This window comes from Nycticebus coucang, chromosome 9 (assembly GCF_027406575.1).
Source record: "Nycticebus coucang isolate mNycCou1 chromosome 9, mNycCou1.pri, whole genome shotgun sequence".
Lineage (NCBI taxonomy): Eukaryota > Metazoa > Chordata > Mammalia > Primates > Lorisidae > Nycticebus > Nycticebus coucang.
In genome coordinates this window covers 68,965,277-68,978,324 of record NC_069788.1, presented here as the reverse complement: position 1 = coordinate 68,978,324, position 13,048 = coordinate 68,965,277, and the positions used below count along the sequence as shown (strand labels likewise).

General features: G+C 39.5%; 1 non-coding gene and 1 pseudogene across 1 annotated transcript; both read left to right on the top strand.

Annotated features, from left to right (window-relative positions):
* Positions 1–7,750: 7,750 nt before the first annotated feature.
* On the top strand, positions 7,751–9,732 carry LOC128594952 (gem-associated protein 6-like; annotated as a pseudogene).
* A 117-nt stretch (positions 9,733–9,849) lies between these two features.
* On the top strand, positions 9,850–9,956 carry LOC128595036 (U6 spliceosomal RNA). The gene has a single exon (XR_008382730.1). It is a non-coding gene; the product is annotated as a U6 spliceosomal RNA (small nuclear RNA).
* Positions 9,957–13,048: the final 3,092 nt, after the last annotated feature.

Below are 13,048 nucleotides of genomic sequence, written 5' to 3'. Positions count from 1 at the left end.
AATTCTTCTTGCACTAGAGGTCAGGGGAGCAATCTTCCTGAAGGTGTCAGTCTTTTCAGTAAAGCCAGCCAGCTTCTTCAGAGGCCAGCAGGTATCTGGCTGAGGTATCAGTTAAAGTAGAAGTAGTTTTCACACAGAAAAACAAATGTTAATATTTGGAACAGTTTATCCTGGAGTTTGTGCGTTACAAGATGTATTTGGAGGGCGTCAGGAAGAAAAAGGTGGTGGCAATTTCATTGAGTACAAGTCAGAAAAGTGGGGGAAGAGTTTGAAAACATTATTTGGACACTGGTAGCCAGGAAAGAATTCTGGATTCGTTTGAATTGTATGATCTCTAAAGTTAGTAGAAAATCACTTTTTGAGAAGAATTAAGTAAAATAATAACAGTCAAAGACATTTGGTCATTTTTGTAGTGTACAACTTAACAACCATAAATATTCTTGATAACACACAGTGTGTCCATAAAATTTGTGTGCAATTAAAACCAGTTAGCTCTGTATATTAAAATATATCAGAATTTTAGGAATGTCATACAATTTTGGAACACATTTTTTTTTGTAAAGACAGTATCTCACTTTATCCCCCTTGGTAGAGTGCCATGGCATTACACAGCTCACAGCACTCTCCAACTCCTAGGCTTATGCGATTCTCCTGCCTCAGCCTCCCGAGTAGCTGGGACTACAGGTGCCCACCACAACACCCGGCTATTTTTTTGTTGCAGTTTGGCTGGGGCCGGGTTTGAACCCGCAACCCTTGGTATATGGGGCCGGTGCCCTACTCACCGAGCCACAGGCGCCACCCTGGAACATCTTTTAATAACATATAAATATGGGCGGCACCTGTGGCTCGGTGAGTAGGGCGCCGGCCCCATATGCCGAGGGTGGCGGGTTCAAACCCAGCCCCGGCCAAACTGCAACAAAAAAATAGCCGGGCGTTGTGGTGGGCGCCTGTAGTCCCAGCTACTCGGGAGGCTGAGGCAAGAGAATCGCGTAAGCCCGAGAGTTAGAGGTTGCTGTGAGCCGTGTGACGCCACGGCACTCTACCAAGGGCGGTACAGTGAGACTCTGTCTCTACAAAAAAAAAAAAATAATAATAACATATAAATATAACCCAAAGAAAGCTGAACACCATTTTATATTTGGCAATGCTTCTGGAATGGTTTTAACTCACCATTTTAAGTCAAATGTGTCTCTCTTATATTTTCAGAGACAAAAAGACAGTTTAGAATTTTGATTTAAACCAATGGTCAAATTATCAAAGGCTTAAAACACTTTTTGTCATAAAACTGGATCATAAGTTACTATAAAATAGTCATTTATCTAGTCAAACTGATACTTCAAAAGCAAAAAAAAAAAATTTACTTTTTTTTTTAGAAAAAATCTAATATTTTTCTTCATACTTTGTATATAGAATTGTTTCTCTAAAAGTTAGCAGCTTTAATTACTTATATTATTTATAATGTTAACTCTTAGTGACCCTGATTTCTTGATGAAAAATCCGGGGCATTAAAGTAACTGAGCTGTTATCAGTTCCCAATTTTTATTAGCACATCTAAATACTTTTAGTTTTTTTATTATCATATCGAAATAAGATGTCAAAATATATAAATTTAAACTTATGTTTAACAATGAATGTTTTAGTATTTTAACTTATAAATAATGCAGACATTTTATGATTATCTTCTTTATTTTGACGTACTATGACTTTAAGATTTTAAATTACTGGAAGTAATTTTGAAATTACAATAGAGATATGGTCCCTAATGTTGTCCTCAGTCATCTTAGGTCTTAAGAGTCTCATGTCATCCAAGATGGTTATAAAGGGCAGAGCGTGTCAGTGTCTTGAATCTACACACCAGGAATACCACTGAGGACAGAAGACAGGATGTCCACAGGACTCAACCCCTCCTAGAACAGCCAGGGAGCAAGCTGGAGAAGGGAAGAAGCGGCCCTAGGAAGCTTGGTTGCATCTTGTAACTGAGGCAGGAGATTAGGATAGGGAATGCAGGTGGCAGGAAAAGAACTCAGGTGGCAAGAAACAAGAACAAAATTAGGTTTACAGATCAATGAAAATAAAAACTGCTGTCAGCTGCTACCCATTGTAGATGCCCCTTGCTTGCTCTTGTTTTAGGGAAAGTCGTATGGGAGGCACCAGTGCAGATGGGGGACAAGAGTGTCCTCAAATGACTCTGACTTCATTATACCACATTACCATAGGTTAGCATTGCAGCTCACACTCCCACCCGCCACTAACTGGGCTCTGGAAGCCATGACACACCCGAGTAAAATACTCCCCAGTCCAATGGATGGGAGGAGATTATAGTCTCATTGGCCAGAAGGAGGGCAGCTCAAGAATGACAAAGTCAGAAGAAAGAAAAGGGGAGACATGTAAAGAGACCCCTGGGCCACCGTCCATTTGCTTAGACATGTGTCCCTGTTCTGGTGTGTCACGTGGCTGCTGAAAAACTTTGTTGGCTATTGATCTCTTTTAGCAGCCCACTTCCACGTCAGTTTGGGAGTGTGTTTGCTAAATAAAACTTCCCGCTTATGCTTCCTTCACTACTTTAGTATTTGCTTTTACTTCTTTGTCTCCCAATTCAAGTAGTAACATAGCTGTCTGAGGACATGTCCCCAGGCCTCTCCATGGCTCCCTACCCAGACCCCAGAATTTAGGCCCTCAACCTCTGGGTCACAACCCCTTTGTAACAATGAAAATACATTGCTGCACTAGGAAGGTTGAGAACCACTGATCTAGAGGCTCAAAACTAAAATATAAGTTACAGTCAAATCCAGCAAGTAATACAAAAGCAGTAGTTTGATGATCTTAAAACATTTGTTTAGGGCAGTGCCTGTGGCTCAAGGAGTAGGGCGCCGGCCCCATATCTGAGGGTGGCAGGTTCGAACCCAGCCCTCGCCAAAAAAAACCAAAAACAAAAACATTTGTTTAGCAGAGGTAATCTGGCCTGACCATAAGTTTAGGTGAAGACGTCCAGTCCTGAGACTGAAACCCCAGTCAGCTGGATTTAGAATGGGAACAGGTGAAAAACTATTTTTTTTTACATATCTAAGCTCCTTACATATAAAAAGCTTCTTGTGCTTCTCATAGGTGGAGGAAGACAGAAAAGTAAAGGTTGTTTATGGCTTGAAAAGCAGAACAACAGGTTTGGTGGGAGAGGGGAAGACAAGACTAGTTAGCAAAAGTGGTCTTGTAATGTAAATGAGGCCTTGGTAATAGCCTTCAGAGAGAGTGGATAGCAACTGTTCATTTTCAGAACTTTAAAGGTGTCAAAGGCTTAATTTTTTTTTTTAAATTAAGAAAGGATAGTCCTGGCTCTGTGTGAGTGTGTGTGTATTTCCCCCCACCCCTTAAAAGACAGCTTTGTAGCAGTCTTTCTAAAATACGTTGAAGGAATATACCTTGGGGCAAAACATTTTTAATCTCCTTAGTTTGTTTTGAAGGTAAGAAGTTTTACATATTAAAGGCCAAACTTTAATATGTAAGCTTTTTTTAATATGAAAGCTTTGGAAAAATTAGGGTTGGAGATTGTTAGAGATAAACAGAAAACAGGGAAAAATATTAGGATAAACGGGGGGAGGGGGGAGCGGGGAGCAAGGCGTAAATATATCATTCCATCTCTTCTTTAGTCCATTTCTTAGTTCTGTGAATAAATCCGTCTAGGTGACAGCTTGTCCCATTCCAGGAGCTTGCATTATAGAGCAGTTTTTAAACAGAGGAAAAGCAATCAAAAAAAAGAAAAAAAACTAGTTGGGAAGCAAAACAATTGTCTAGGAGCGGAGATGGAAGGCGAGGTGAGAAAGAAGGAAAGAGTCAATTTTGATACTTAAAAAAAATAATAAGAAGTTAACTGATGACTCCATACTGAACCTCGGAGTCAAAGCATTCTATAATAGACATACTCTTATTTGACAATGCGAATGTTACTTTCTTTGCATTATTATTATTATTGCTTAATATTTCAATGTAGCGATTGATTCCTTTTCTGAATGTATTTATGTTCATTCGTTCTTTACGAGGTTTTTGTTTCTAGTCCTTATCTCAAACATTGTTATTGTTATTAAATTGTAAGTCTGTTTAATCTTGTGAAGGCAAAAAAATGGAAACCTAATAAACACATGTATATGTAAACATAAAAAAAATTAAAAAAAGAAGGAAAGCGTAAACTCTAAATATTTTGCACACACCATTTTTTAAAAAATGAAGTCTCTTTTAACTTTAAATCGCCCTCATTAAGGGAGGTTATGAGAGACTCTTGATCCCATATGGAAAACTTGAGACACCAATTATAGCATGATCATTGTTTTGGTAGGTCTGATAGCCTCTTTGTTTTAATTGAGTGCTCAGGCAAACTAGAGGTCTCCTAAGATTTTATTGTGGCCAGCAAAGCTTTAAATCATTTCAGGTTACTTTCAAACATTTACAAGAATTGTTATAGTTTTAATCATGTTAGTCGCTAGTATCTCTGATGGCAGTGGAGCAGAGACTATTGCCTTCGAACCCAGGTTTTTATCAACGTACTTACCTTTATGAGAATATTCTGTCAGTCCCAGTAACAGCAGTGTCCTCGCAAATCTTGTGGATCAGCATCATCTGACTAGGTGCCCCCAAACCTGGGACCTACAAAGACATTTCCTCCAGGGTCCAGAATGGAGAGAACTGGGGGGAAATGACGGGAAGAAAGTCTCCAAGGTCTTCTTCCTAATGGTGAGAGAGTTTGGGTTGTAGGGAGCTTACCTAAGAATCTCCCAGCAAGGTCAGAGAGACAACTGAGCATCAATGAGCCGGATGGTGCAGACATTAGTGTGTTGACCTCCAGTCATGCTGGGGGATACTGGTGGTCTCCCCAGGTCCCTACACAGCTGACATTTGTTAACTAGAAAAAAATAATGAAGTTTATATTTTGAAAAAAGGAGAGCTTTATTTCTCATGAAGAGCCTCAACCTGTTGGGTGGCCATTCCAACAGGCTGGAAAGCACAGCCCTGTCCAGAAGCCAGGAGCTCTGTGCTTCAAGGGGCAGATACAAGGAACAAGATTTTATACAGAGTGGGGTGGTTAATATGCATATTCAACAAGCTATAGGAGGAGTCATAAATATTTATGAAGCTAAATCATGCACATGTGTAATTGCACTTTCTCTCTCCCACCCTGACATAGCTGGGAACTCAGTTTTAAAGTGTTTCTGGAGTCCCCTTGGCTAAGAGGGGTCCATCTAGTTAGCAAAGGACTTGGGATTTTATTTTAGTTAATACTAGTTTCCAGATATGAGCTAGTTTACAAACTCTGCACTCACTGCCTGGAAGGAGAGCCACATTTCTAGGAGGACACCAAAACACCCTGGCAAACAGGCACAGCCATGATCCCTTCAGTCCTTTAAAGGGACTTGATGATTCAGGACTATTCACTTGGAAAGTGGAAATACTCAACTATTTGGAGGCCTGTTGGAACAGGGTCGGACCCTGATACCTGGAGACCTGTACCCTCGTTGTTGTCCCCTTCAATGTCACTGCTGGGCAGATCGTGACCAGCTGATCAACAGAGCACTGCCCAAGGTTGGCAGCTCACTGTGGGGTTAGTAGATCCACAGACCCACCAGCAGTTATTTCCCTAACCATGTAATTGGCGTAGACATTCTGAGCAGTTGGCACGATCCACATATTTGGGTATTTGGCCTGTAGGGACAGCTTTCCACGGGGTCAGCCAGGTAGAATTTTCTGAAACTTCCCCCATCTACCCAGCCAGGACAGCATATAAAATATTCACTTCTTCCAGGGAGAGGAGGTGAGGATGGGAGGATGGGAGAATGGAGGACAGTGGATGATGAGATGCATATGGGAGATAGATGAAATTAATGCTCCCATGAGAACCTAAAGAATCCTGGTCCGTCCTGGAGGAGAAAAGTACATTATGCAACTCAACCAATAGGGGGCCACACAGCTTCAGCTACACTGCAGACCTTGATTTTGCAAATGTGTCCTTTTCCATTCCTATCAGAAGAGGTTCAGAAATACTTTACATTTGCCTTGTACTTTATTTTTTTTTCCAGTTCACAATACACATTCACGATTCATTGACCCAGGACTGTTAGCTCTTGTGTCTACATCATAATATACTCTGAAGAGATGTGAACCCTTGGGACATCATGCAGGACTTTGTACGGATCCACCACATCAGTCTTCCCTAGGGATCACTGAGTGTCTGATTTACTGATGTGGGATCCAGCAGAATTGTGCCCGGGACCAAGGGATGGATTCAGAGTGAACAAGGTCAGGTACAGGACACACAACCAAGGGACCCGCTGAGCTTACCATACACTTTATCACTCAAAAGCTACTGACCTGATGGAAGGTTGGGATGGGCACCTGGGATGCCACTAGGCCTCCAGCTTGGGAGAACACCTATAGGGGCTCAGCACTGTCCCTCAACATGCAGAATGTACTTTGACCTTTCATATGGCTCCAAAGTGTTTAAGTGCTGTAGAATCCGAAACAAAAGGCTAGAGTCTTCCTCTATTAGTTTCCAATTTGTAGATTTTGATGATCATTTGAAATGACCACACAGCAGAAAAGCAAAAGTGAACTAGTTCATTGTATTTAACGCAAATCCTTGTAATCCTTGTAATTCACAAGTTAACCTGAAGGTGGTGCCATATTATTGCTTTTTCCATTTGTGTGTTTTTGTTTTTTTGTTTTTTAATTTTATTTATTTATTTTTTTTTTGTGATTTTTGGCCGGGGCTGGATTTGAATCCGCCACCTCCGGCATATGGGACCGGCGCCCTACTCCTTGAGCCACAGGCGCCGCCCTGTTGTTTTTTTTTTTTTAATACTGTAGACTCCTTCACCATCACTCTGGGTCAATATCCATCTGGTTGTAACAAAATCGCTCTAGGTCAATGACCATCTGGTTGTAACAAATTCTATGAAGAAAGGCCAGTAACTGGTTCCCAAAATGTTTGGAGTTAGTTTTTTTTTTTAACTAATAATATCCAATATGCAATGTTTCTTCAAAACATAAAAAACATAGATGCTATATCTGGTCACGAATAAAAATAAAATAAATCATAAAATTGTGTAGACTGTAATAGAATTTAGGGAGCTTTTTGTTTAACAGTATCATTTTCAGAAAAGGAAGTTATTCTCAAAAAAAAAAATTTAACCCGTAATTTCCAGAGCCAAGACTCCGTGCTTCTCACCTTAGAATTAGCTCTGTTCCCTGACTGTTGACTTCTCTGGGTCTGTGATAAATATTTCAAGAATTTGAGAACATTCTTATTGGAGACACTTTTTAAACCCAGGTTGGCAATAATTATTACCCTAGGGTGGGCAGAGGATGTACAAACAATATGAGGAAATGTCCTGGCTTAATTACACTACAGCTAAAACCCCCCAAGTCTACAGACCGAGAGTAAATACAAAATAACACATTTAGGAAACCGAAGAATATTTATGACTAAGAAGTGAGAAGAGGAATTATGGGATGTGAAAGGGTGGCAGTGGTGTAATTAGCACATTTTTGCTTCCTACAGCATCACATATGTTTTTAGGAAAACACAGATATACAGGGTAGCCATAAAGTTCATGTGCAATTTAAAATTGCACACTGCTTCAAATTGCACACAAACTTCATGGCCGCCTGTATAGGCCCAAGGCAGCTTCTTCACAGGGTGGTTGGCTAGTACCTGTTGCTGTAAGGAGTTTATATGGTATTTTTCTCTTCTAGCCACATAGCAACTATGAGCGAATGGATGAAGAAAGGCCCCTTAGAAGGGCAAGATTACCTGGATAAAGAGGTCAGAGTGAAAGCCAGGGAGAAGGATGAGGGTAGAGGATAAATTTTACCGACAGACCCAGCCTCTGCCAAGATGGGTCCAGGATCCGTCTTCCTGGTCTCCTCTGATCTGGGAGTTTTTCAATCTTTCCTTGTTTTTCATGACCTTGACAGGTTTTTTTGTTGTTGTTTTAGTCTGTGTTTGTTTGTTTCTGAGACAGAGTCTCAAGCTGTCACCCTGGGTATAGTACTGTGGCATCCCAGCTCACAGCAGCCTCCAACTCTAGCTCAAGCAATCCTCTTGCCTCAATTTTTTTATTTTTAGTAGAGATGGGGTCTCAGTCTTGTTCAGGCTGGTCTGGAACGCGTGAACTCAAGCAATCCACCTTCCTCGGCCTCCCAGAGTGCCACGATTACAGGTGTAAACCACTGCTCCTGGCAACCTTGACAGTTTTGAAGAATGCTACTGAGATAGTTTGTAGATACAATGTCTGTCAGTTTTGGTTTGTGTGATGTTTTCTCAAAAACAGTCTGGGGTTATTGGTTTTAGGGAAGAATACCACAGAAGTGAAATTCTCTTCTCATCACATCACATCTTAACATAACAATATAATATAATATTAGATTTGTTTCTAGGATTTTTACATTTATGTTTGTAAGTGAGATTGGTTTATAGTTTTCTTTTCCCATCCTTTGCTCTGCTTTTGGTATCAAGGTTATATCAGCATCTTGAGTAAGTTAATGCATAGTCCCCCTTTTATAGTTTCTGGAAATTTTGGTTAGATTAGAAGTGTTTGATCCTTCAAAATTTTGTAGAACTTGACGGTAAAATTGTCTGAGCCTTTTTTCTACTCTCCGTGGGAAGCTTTTTAACTGCCGTGGCTATTTAGTCTTTATTAAAGATTACAGGAATATTTACATTCTGTCTCTTTTGTTTTTGCGTCATTAACTTACATTTTCTAGGAAGCATTCTGTTTTAAGCTTCAAAATTATTGGCATAAATTTGTTCTCACTATTTCCTATTAATCTTTGTCATCTTAGTTCTAATATTTATATGTATGGTCTTTTTTCTCTCTCTTTGTTTTAATCCATCTTGCCTTAGTTTTTTAAATTTCACGTTTCTTTCAAAAAAAAACTTTTGGATTTGATGAGCTTCATATTGACTGTTTTGTTTTCTATGTTATTAATTGTATGCTTTGTTATTTTCTTTGGTCTGCTTTGGAAGGAAGTTATTTAGTTACCATTGTTGTTTCTTACCTCTAAGAAACCCTCCCTTCTTTTCTAATACACACTGAAGGCATTTATTACTCTTTAAGTAATACTTTAACTGTATTGCACATGATTAGCTTTAGCCTGTGTAAAAAGTTTAGATATTTAAGACTGCAAGTAAATGCCTGGTGAACAAGTGAAAGCATTTAATGGTAAAAAGGTTAATTTCAAATAGGGAAGAATATTCTTTCTTATTCTAGAGACCTGTTGATAACGCCTTTCATTCCATTACTTCTTCCATCACTTTATGGGCCCTTAGGTTTTTCCTTTGCAAATCTGCTCTGAACTTACTTTTTCTCCAAAATATTGTCATTGTGAACTTCCTTGAAGGTGACAGTGTGACTGTGGCCAGAATTGGGGGCCATGCTGAGCAGACTGTTGAAACTGTGAGTGACGGGGACCATAGAGTGAGGGAGAAGCTGAGGCATTTGTTCACATCTGGAGACTGCAAAGTGTACAGACCTGAGGATCTGGAAAAGAGAGAGAACAGCTTAAAGAAATGGCTTGAGAAGAACCCCATCCCCACTGCCGAAAAGGGACATTCAAAGAGGACTCTGCCTGGCAGGGGGTCTGACTATAGACCCGCCATGCGATCTGGAAAATTGCGGCAGCTCCAATGAGATTATTCTGTCCCGTGTTCAGGGTCTTTTTTGAGGACATCTGGCAGCTTCTCAATGAGAAGCCAAGAAGCCAAGACACACTGATTGAAATAGACTTTTTTCCCCTTTGTAAAATATTTTGAATGTAAGTCCATCATATTATAGGACTTTAAAGATTAAAAAAATACCAGATATAGTGCTCACTTCGGCAGCACATACACTAAAATTGGAACGATACAGAGAAGATTAGCATGGCCCCTGCGCAAGGATGACACGCAAATTCGTGAAGCGAAAAAAAAAAAAAATACCAGATATAATCACCCTCATCTATTGGCAGAGTGGACAGTGAAATATGCAGTGTAGTTTCAGGGACACTAGGAAGTCTTCCTGAATCACTGGATTATAAACAAAACTGAATTTTTATACCCATCATAGTACTGTTAAGACCCAAGAAGACAGAGAGTCCTGTAGAGAGATGATTTAACTCCAAAGTAGAGATTCTCATACTTTTTGGTTATAAGAACACTTCACAGTCTTAGGAATTACTAAGCTTCACAGAGTTTTATGTGGGCTATATCTATAGCTACCACCTCAGACTGAGAAAATTTTAAATTGCAAGTAAGTACCAACCAGCACACATTCCATAAGTCATCAGAGCAATGACATCGTCACATGTCCTCTAGCTTCTGGAAAATTCCAGCATATATACGTGAGAGAATGAGAAGGTAAGGGAATAAGAATCTAACAGCAAATGAAGTCTTAGCATTATTGTGAGAATGGGTCCCCTTACACGGTTTTGCAAGAGCCCCATGAGTGTCAGGAATATATTTAATGTTGTTTCAGCTCCATGGTATGGGAATAGGCCTGACAGTATAAAGGTGTTGGGCCATCCTAAAAGTTTTTTTTTTTTTTTGTAGAGACAGAGTCTCACTGTACCGCCCTCGGGTAGAGTGCCGTGGCGTCACACAGCTCACAGCAACCTCTAACTCTTGGGCTTACGCGATTCTCCTGCCTCAGCCTCCCGAGCAGCTGGGACTACAGGCGCCCGCCACAACGCCCAGCTATTTTTTTTTTGTTGTTGTTGCAGTTTGGCCAGGGCTGGGTTTGAACCCTCCACCCTCAGCATATGGGGCCAGCGCCTTACTCACTGAGCCACAGGCGCCGCCCCATCCTAAAAGTTTTTAAATTTTAATTGGATGAATTGATTATATTACAAAGAAAAGAAAGCACCTGTGTTAGAAATTGATTTGGTGGATGCCACCTAAACTAACATTGTCAAAAAATGAAATGAACTGACTTAATTTCCCTCTGTGGTGATACAACGAGAGCTAGAAGTTACCCATGCAGCAGTCCTTTCAAAACTATTTAAATTAATTATAACCATGAAGAAATAACTAAATATATCCTGATTATAGTATAGTCTACAAGACAACTGACTTGAACCATTTTAAAAAGCAAAAATCACCCTGGACAAAGAACGGGCCACAGGAGGAGGGGAGTGTGTCAGACAACTTTAGGTTAAAGTGATGAAAGGAACAGGACGACCAATCCAATGTGTGATCTGTGATGGGATCCTGGGATTCTGAATTAAGTGTCACCCTTCTCCAAAGCTAATACGTGACATTTTGGGTCATTGAAATACTATTCTAGAACATAATAAATAATATTATATCCATGTTAATATTTTTTAATAATGGTGTGGTTTGTAGGAATATACCTTTGTTTTCAGGAGATATATGCTGACATATTTAGAGATGAAGTGTCATGATGTCTGCAACTTATTTCCAAATCATACAGAGAAAAAATAATTAGATATAGACATAGAGAAAAAAGTATGTATCTGCAGGGAAGAGACAAAGAGAGAAAGCAAACCAGTGTGGCCAATTGTTAACCAATGGTGAACGTGGGTAAAGGGTATGTGAGTGTTTTTTTTACCACACTCTTTCAACTTTTCTGTTTGGTTTAAATTTTTTCAAATAAAAGGCTGGAAAAAAATATGAAAGTCAGGATTAATTGAAGTTCTGTATAGATCCTGGTTGTTAAGCGTTTGTCTGATTCAAAATATGCAAATATCCTTTCCCACTGGGTAGGTTGTCTATTTGCTTTGGTTGTTTTCTCCTTGGCTGTACAGAAGCTTTTCAGTTTAATTAAATCCCATTTGTTTATTATTGCTGTTGTTGCTATTGCTATGGCTGTCTTCCTCATAAAGTCTTTCCCCAGGCTGATATCTTTCAGTGTGTTTTTATTGTTATTCAGAGGATTTTTATTGTTTCATGCTTTAAATTTAAGTCCTTTAACCATTTTGAATCAATTTTTGTGAGTGGAGAAAGGTGTGGGTCCAGTTTCAGTCTTTTACATGTGGATATCCAGTTCTCCCAGCACCATTTATTGAATAGGGAGTCTTTCCCCCAGTGGACGCTCTTGTTTGATTTATTGAAGATTAAGTGGCTATAAGTTATTGATTTCATTTCCTCGTTTTCTATTCGATTTCAAATGTCTATGTCTCTATTTTTGTGCCAGTACCACACTGTCTTGACCACTATGGCCTTGTAATACAGCCTGAAATCTGGTATGGTGATACTCCTGGCTTTGTTTTTATTACTAAGAACTGCCTTAGCTATATGGGTTTTTTTATAGTTTCATACAAAATGCAGAATCATTTTTTCCAAGACTTGAAAGTATGATGTTGGTATTTTAATAGGGATGGCATTAAATAGGTAGATTGCTCTGGGAAGTATAGACATTTTAACAATGTTGATTCTTCCCAGCCATGAGCATGGTATTTTCTTCCATTTGTTAATGTCTTCTGCTATTTCCTTTGTTAGGGTTTCATCCTTTTCTTTATAGAGGTCCTTCACCTCTTTTTTTAGGTATATTCCTAAGTATTTCATTTCCTTTGGGGCTACGGTAAAGGGAGTTGAGTCCTTAATTAACCTCTCATCTTGGCTATTGTTGACATATACAAAGGCTACTGACTTGTGGACATTGATTTTATATCCTGAGACATTACTGTATTTTTTGATGACTTCCAAGAGTCTTGTGGTTGAGTCTTTAGGGTTCTCTAAGTATAAGATCATATCATCAGCAAAAAGGGAGAGTTTGACCTCCTCTGCTCCCATTTGGATGCCCGTCATTTTCTTGTCTTGTCTAACTGTATTGGCTAAAACTTCCAGGACTACGTTGAATAATAATGGTGACAGAAGACAACCTTGTCTGGTTCCAGTTTTAAAAGGAAAAGCTTTGAGTTTGACTCCATTCAGTAAAATATTGGCTGTGGGTTTGTCATAGATAGCTTCTATCAGTTTCAGAAATGTGCCATCTATGCCTATACTCCTCAGTGTTCTAATTAGAAAAGGATGCTGGATTTTATGGAATGCTTTTTCTGCATCTATTGA